We start from the raw sequence: 8,237 nt of genomic DNA on the forward strand, positions 1-8,237 counted from the left end.
TCATCAGTAAGATTTTGTTTAAAAAGTAAAAAGGAAGACAAATAAACAATAATTGTTAGCAAAATTTTACATTGCGAATAAGAATCCCAAAACACTTCATTGTGCTCATGTGAAACCTATACATAAATCCAAGAAGCAGTTGTCTGGACAGAACAGAGGAACACTGTACGGTTTAAAATCAGAAAAGGCATGCAGCAGGGTTTTATCCTTTCTCTATACCTATTCAATCTGTGTGCTGAGCAAGTAATTTGAGAAGCTGGACTATATGAAGAAGAATATAGCATCAAGAGTGGAGGAAGACTTATAACAACTGTGGTGTGTAGATGACACAACTTTGCTTGCAAAAAAGTGAAGACTTGAAATACTTTTAAGATCATCACGGCCTTTAACATGAGTTACATCTCAGCTTTAAGAAAACAAAAATACTCATCACTGGACCAACAGGCAGTATCATGATTATTTTAGTTGTTAAGTTACCAACGAGTCTGAACCAACCTATAGCTGACCCTCCACTGGATTTTCGGAGGCAGTTAATCACATGGGAGACTGCCCATCCTTCTTCTGTGAAGCAGCTGGCAGATTTGAACTGTATGCCTTCAGAACTGCAGCGCAGGTTCTTACCACTATGACACCAGAGTTCCCTTGCTGGCTAAAAATGATGAGACTTAAAGCATTTTCACTTCAAAAAGCACGGCAGCTGTCACCACAATGTTTGGCTGGAAATGCTCCATTTTTGCTTTCTTCTTCAGCCTAGTGATTAGATCTGCCATGATACCATGATGGTGGAGAAAAGATTGAAGTTGTCAATGATTTTCTTTTACTTGGATCCATAAACCACACTCATGGTGGCTGTAGTCAAGAAATCAAAAGACATGTTGCATTAGGGAATTCTGTGGTCAAGGACCTCTCCAAAGGCCTAAAGAGCAAGGATGCCAGCTTAAAACTAAGATCACGCTCTCTGAGCAAGATGGCTGGGGGTGAGTTTGGTGTGACTCTCAGGCAACTGCATCTTTCTCGTCAGGATCTTACCACTTTGGATGTTACCAAATTGACCCCCTTATCACACGAAATCATCAGTAGACAAGCCACAATTCATATAGGTACAATTGGTCACGTATCTCATGGGAAATCTACAGTTGTAAAAGCTATTTCTGGAGTTCACACCATCAGGTTCAAAAATGAACTGGAAAGAAATATTACAATTAAACTTGGATACGCTAATGCCAAGATTTATAAACTTGATGACCCAAGTTGTTCTCGCCCAGAATGTTACCGATCCTGTGGATGTAGTACACCTGATGAGTTTCCTACAGACATTCCAGGGACCAAAGGGAACTTCAAATTAGTAAGGCATGTTTCCTTTGTTGACTGTCCTGGCCACGATATTCTGATGGCTACTCTGCTGAATGGTGCAGCAGTGATGGATGCAGCTCTTCTGCTGATAGCTGGTAATGAATCTTGTCCTCAACCTCAGACTTCCGAACACTTGGCTGCTATAGAAATCATGAAATTGATGCATGTTTTGATTCTACAAAATAAGATTGATTTGGTAAAAGAAAGTTAGGCTAAAGAACAGTATGAGCAGATCCTTGCATTTGTCCAAGGTACAGTGGCAGAAGGTGCTCCTATTATTTCAATTTCTGCTCAGCTTAAGTACAATATTGAAGTTGTCTGTGAGTACATAGTGAAAAAAATTCCAGTACCACTAAGAGACTTTACTTCAGAACCTCGACTTATTGTAATTAGATCCTTTGATGTCAACAAGCCTGGCTGTGAGGTTGATGACCTCAAGGGCGGGGTTGCTGGCAGTAGTATTCTAAAAGGAGTGTTAAAGGTGGGTCAGGAGATAGAAGTCAGACCTGGTATTGTTTCCAAAGATAGTGAAGGGAAACTCATGTGTAAGCCAATCTTTTCCAAAATTGTGTCACTATTTGCAGAACATAATGATCTTCAGTATGCTTCTCCAGGGCGTCTTATTGGAGTTGGAACCAAAATTGACCCCACTTTGTGCAGAGCTGACAGAATGGTGGGACAGGTACTTGGTGCCGTGGGAGCTTTACCTGAGATCTTCACAGAATTGGAAATTTCCTATTTCCTACTTAGACGACTTCTAGGTGTACGCACTGAAGGAGATAAGAAAGCAGCCAAGGTGCAAAAGTTGTCTAAGAACGAAGTACTCATGGTGAACATAGGATCCCTGTCAACAGGAGGAAGAGTTAGTGCAGTTAAAGCTGATCTGGGCAAAATCGTTTTGACTAATGCTGTGTGCACAGAAGTGGGAGAAAAAATTGCCCTTAGCCGAAGAGTTGAGAAACACTGGCGTTTAATTGATTGGGGTCAGATACAAAGAGGAGTGACAATCAAGCCAACAGTGGATGATGACTGAAAAATACCAGTTAAATAGTGAAGTAGACTTCCAGATAAAGTCGGAATTTCCCTTAATAGGCCAGGGGTTTATTTTCAAAGCAATCCTGGGGAATTACTTTCATAGCTCATTAAGTATAGGGGCTGTAAAATTATTTTCAGGTTTTGGTGTTGAAAATTTAGCCTCTGGTACTAGGTTCAGGTCTCCATTTAAATGTAAAAATTAATTGACCATGTTGAATCTACTCCACATTTTGGAAGAAATGAATTATTCCCAAATAATAAAAAAAAATTTTTTTTAAAAAAACCCACTAAGATCACCTGATAAAAACCTTGGTATTTTCCATTGCTTCCTAGGCATCAGTTGGGCAATAAAGAAGGACCACAGAGGATTTTGTCTTTGAATTGTGGTGTTGGCAAAGATCCCTTCAAAGTGCTTAAAGAGCATCAAATGCCAGTTCAAAGATTAAGGTGTGCCTGATCAAAGCTGTAGTATTTTCAGTTGCTTCCTATGCATCTGACAGTTTGACAATGAATAATTAAGACCAAAGAATTGACATCTTTGAATCGCAGTGCTGTAGAAAAGTGTTGCATGTAGCATGGCCTGCCAACCTCCCCCATTCCCCAACCCCCAGCCAGAAACAATTCTATATTGAAGGAAGTACAACTAGAGTGCTTCTTCGGGCAAAGACGGTGACACGTTTTCTCACTTACTTCGAATATATTTTCAGGAGTAACCATTTCTTGGAGAGAAACATACTGAGAAAGTAGAGGGTCAGGTAAAGAGAGCATAACCCTCAAAAAGACTAATGAACCACAGTGGGTTTGAGCAGGACAGAGATCATGAGGATGGCACAGCATAGGACAAAGTTGAGATCTGTTGTTCATATGGTGTCTGTGAGCCCTAGTCAACTTGATGGCACCTAATTCTCCCAGCTCTGGTGGTCTATTGGATAAGGAGTTGTACTGCCAATTCAAAGGTAGTTGGTTTGAATCCACCAATTGCTTTGAGAGAGAAAGAAAGGCAATCTTCTCCCATGAGATTTACCACCCCTGAAAATTCACTGGAAGATCAAGTATGAGTCAGTTCCAACTTAATGGCAACAACTTGAGTTTGCACAGTTATTGGCCTGCTCATAGCTATCAGAAATGTTATCCAAACTAGCAGGCAGTAACATATTAGGCGGGGGAGGAAACCAACTGAAAGTGGAGCTGGACTCCTTTTCCCCAGCCCTCTGATTCTCAGATATGAATACGCATATGAATAAACTGTCATGTTTGGTAAAAATAAAAGTAGTTCTAGGGTGGAGCTCAGAAAACTAAATCAGTAACAAGTATTCCTAAGAACTCTGATGAAAGTAATCACTATGCTAGTGCTTCTCAAACTTTAATGTGCATACAAATCTCCCAGGAACCTAGTGACTTTCTGTGAACGCAGATTTTGATTACACACAGTGTTACCGTTAGGCACTGCAGAGATCTAACTCCTAGCAACCCTACATGCAACAGAACAAAACACTCCCTGGTCCTGCACCATCTACACAACTGTTGCTATGTTTGAGTCCACTGTTGTACCCACTGTGTCAATCAACCCCTTGAAAGTCTTCCTGTTTTTCACACAGCATACATTTTATCAAGTACATCCTCTCCAGTCCCTTCTATAACTAGTCCCTTCTGATAACACGTCCAAATTATGTGAGATGAAATCTCAACATTCTCTTTTAAGGAGCATTCTGGCTGCACTTCAAGACAGATTTGTTAACTCATCTCCCAGGGCATATTATATTTCTTTTTCACCAACAACATAATCCAAGGTATCACTTCTTCCTCAGTCTTCCTTTTCCATTGTTCAGCTTTTTTATGCATATGAGGCAGCTGAACATAGCATGAGTTGAATCAAATGGATCTTGGTTTTCAAAGTGGTATTTTTGCTTTTCAAAGCTTTAAAGAAGCCTCTGCAGCAGATTTGTCAAAGCATTATGTGGTTTGCTTTCTTGCTGCTGCTTCCCTGGGATTGATTATAGATCCAACTAAAATTAAATGTTTGCTTTCAAACTTTTCTCCTTATATCACAATGTTGTTTATTGGTCTAGTGTGGATATTTGTTTTCTCTTGAGGTACAATTCGTATTGAAGTCTGTAGTCAATATTCACCAGTAAATGCTTCAAGGTCTCACTTTCAGCAAGAAAGGCTCTCGTCACCTGAGTAACACAGGTTGTTAGTCATCCTCCAATCCTGATGTCATTCTTCCTCACATAGTCTGACTTCCTGGGTGACTAGCTTGGCATATAGACGAAATCTGAATGTTGAAAGGATATAACACTGATGCACAGCTTTCCTAATTTTAAACCAGCAGTATCTCCTTGTTCTGTTTGAACAACTGTCTCTAACTCTTCGTACAGGTTCTGCATAAAAACAATTAAGCGTTCTTGAAAGTATTTTTTTTAAATTTTAATAATTCTTGTTACAAGTATTTTTGAACTTCCATTCTACACAATATTCTACATCATTTATTATGATCCACACACTCAAATGCCTTTCTTTACACAGTCATTCTGACCCAGGTAAACATCCTTTTGGTATGCTCTGCTTTCCTCCCAGATCTGCAATGATGCCCGCACCCTGTTTGAACTAGCTTAGATTTCTGGCAGTTCTGACAGTTTACTGCTTAATAATTCTGTGATAATTTTCAGCCAACTTTTATTTGTTGTGCTACTAATGATATCGATAATTTTCACAGTCCATTGGATCACATTCCCTTGGAACAAACACAAAGATCATTTTCAACTGTTGCTCAGGTCGCTGCTTTCCAAATGTCCTGGCATAGAGTGATCACTTATTGTTAAAACATTTCACTTGGTATTATGTGAGGTCTTGAATCAGGTTTTCACCTCTGCATTCAGAGCTGGAGGCTAGACTTCTTCCTTCAATACCATTGAATCTTGATCATACACTTATCTCTTGGAAGTGGTTCTACACAGACTAATTCTTTTTGGTAGTAAACGTGCAGTCCTTCCATTTTCTTCTGGTGTTTCTTGTGTCATTCAGTATTTTGCACACAGAACTCTTCATATGCAATTTAAGGCTTGAGGCTTGCCTTCACTTGTTTCCGTCCAGCATTGAGACATGCTATGTACTTCCTTTTTAACTTTCTAACTCAAATCTTTGCATATTTCCTGACAGTACTTTGTCTTCTTGAGTCACCTTTTGAAAGCTTCTATTCAGCTCTTTTATTCTATAATTTCTTCCATTCACATTAGCTACTCCACACTTAAAGCACATTTCAGTGTCTCTTCTGACATCTATTTTGGTCTTAACCTTCTTCTCTTTTTTTAAAAATTTTATTATTTTTTTAAATAATTTTAATGAACATTTACAGAGAATTTGGATTTCCATTCATTCATTGCTGCACTTCTCTACCCACTCAGCCCTCCCCCCCCCCCCCACTTCACTCCTCTCTTTCAAAAGTAAAAGAAAGACTCCTTCCCTGGTACACAATCCCCCCGCACCCCTCCCACCACCCCAAGTACATTCCACTATGCAACCTTAATTGTGGACTCTTGTGATATGACCTCTAGCTTTCATATATGATGTTTTCCTACAAGTTATGGTTTGCCCATTAGAGTTCAGTGAGTCAAATCTGGTCTTGAGATGGATGGTCTCTAACTTCAGGTGGGATGTATTCAAGACTTTACTTTGGCTCTCATGGACTTCTTTGGTATGGAGTAGACTCTGGATTTCTAACAAGCTCCTAGGTGATGTTGATGCAGCTTGCTACTATACATCACACTCTGTGTAGCACACTTTTGTTCATTTGAAGAGAAAGAGGCTCCTGTGCATAGAATAGATAGATAGGTAGAGAACGCATCTTCAACTTTCAAGTCACTATGACTAAACTGGACCTGGCTTTGATTGATGTTTCCATCTTAAGGATCAGGAGACCAAATCCAGCAAGATGCAATGAAATCAAGATTCACTGAGGATGACTGTGTGTCGGCTCTACCAGAAAATATAGGAGTTTTCAGTCACCCCCAACCCGCTGAGGTATTATTAATAAAACCCAGAGTCATAGGGTTAATTTGAACTAATGGCAACCCTTCATTGACTTTCCAAGACTGTACATCTTTATAGAATGCCCGTCTTTCTCCCAGGGAGCAGTTGGTACATTTGAACTGCCAACCTTTCAGTAAGCAGTGAGACACATCACATTACTCTCTGAGATATTGTTGTGGTGGTGTTGTTATGGGCCATTAAGGCGCCTGCTACTCGTAGCAACCCTATGTACATTAGTTCTGTACCCTAACCTATCTGAAACAATCTCTTTGTCTCCAACAAACCTAATCTCATTTCTCCAGTCACTGAGTTAATACATCTCATCCTGGGTCTTCCTCTCCTGCTGTCCCTCTACTCTGCCAAGCATAATATCCTTCTCCAAGGACTGGTCTCTCCTGGCTATGTTCCCAAAGTATGTGAGACAGAGCTTCTGAAGAGTAATAATGTCAATTTGGAGACTAAGGTATGCCTGATACAGGCTATGGTCTTCACAATTACTTGTTATGCATCAGAGAGCTGGACAACAACCGAGGATGACAGAAGAAAGATCGATGCCTTTGAGTTGTGGTGCTGGAGAAGAGTGTTGAACATACCATGGATTGCCAGGAGAATAAACAGGTCTGTCCTGTAGAGGGTAAAACCTATTTGCTCCCTAGAGGCAAGGATTTTGAAGCTCTGTCTCTGAGATATTGGTCAACACTCAAGCATCTGGTTCTTGATAACAACATTAACAATGTAACTGAGATGTTCTAATTAAAACATTGTTATCAGTGATAGAGAAGCTGTGACATTTTTTATGGAAGAAATTATATTCACATCCAGGTATCATCTATGAATATGGTCCCAATGAGGCCTTATATAGCTCTGATTCAAGTAAACAACTGTGGAATTACTTGCGAATCTATGTCTACATTGTTTTCCTATATATATACACTATTATTTCAAATGTCTGTAGATGTCATTAACATATTTTTTAAAAACTTTATAAATTCAGATAATTACTAGAAAAACTGAGTATTCCCTAAATTAGTGGATATTAAAACAATCATATATCACTAAGGATCTTCACAGTAACTTGACATTTAAGTCTTTATTTTCTAGTATATATACTGGACAGAGGAAAATTGAACCCATTTCCAAATATTTGAGAGAGCAAATATAGATGTAGATATGTTGTTGCTGATTGCCGTCGTGTCAAACATGACTCATAATGATCCTATGAACAAGACCTGAAGCCTTTCTATAACTACTGTCATTTTTCAAAGTTCATAGCGTTTCCTGTAGGCGTGTCAGAAGCTGCAAGTGGCTTCTCTATTGCCTGGCCTCGACTTCTGTCCACGCAGCTTCAAGGCTCCCCGGCGGCGTCCTGCTTCCAAATCTATCCTAAACTGGGAGCTCCACCAAACACTGTCTACCATGGGTAACCATTATGGCATTTTGACACCCCAAGGTAAAGGTTCAGCATCACAGCAACCACGGTTTACCTCAGTACAGCATATTGACAGAAGAGTGCTGTGCCACTTACAAAAATGTTTCTCCAAAGTATAGTAACAATCAACTTTTAAATACAAAGGCCCTCCAGAGGTCTTGCTGACTCTAGACAAGAGACTTAAATAAAAACAACCAATATAATATGTTGTTATTGGTGTTGTTGTTATGTGCAATCAAGTCGCCTCTGACCCATAAAGACCCTACAAACAGCAGCTCTGAATCCTTCCCTGTCCTGAGCCAGTCTAATTAATTCTGACCCACCAATCCCCAGTGCCCAAGTTACTGTATCAATCCATCTCATCCGGGTCTTCCTCTCCTGCACTGTCCCT

At 39.8% G+C, this 8,237-nt stretch overlaps 1 pseudogene; it reads left to right on the plus strand.

Annotated features, from left to right (window-relative positions):
* Window positions 1–967: 967 nt before the first annotated feature.
* On the plus strand, window positions 968–2,386 carry LOC102867174 (annotated as a pseudogene).
* The last annotated feature ends 5,851 nt before the right edge of the window (window positions 2,387–8,237 follow it).

The sequence above is a fragment of the Elephantulus edwardii genome, unplaced genomic scaffold, assembly GCF_000299155.1.
Source record: "Elephantulus edwardii isolate Elephantulus edwardi_28Jun2011 unplaced genomic scaffold, EleEdw1.0 scaffold00096, whole genome shotgun sequence".
NCBI classification, from domain to species: Eukaryota; Metazoa; Chordata; class Mammalia; order Macroscelidea; family Macroscelididae; genus Elephantulus; species Elephantulus edwardii.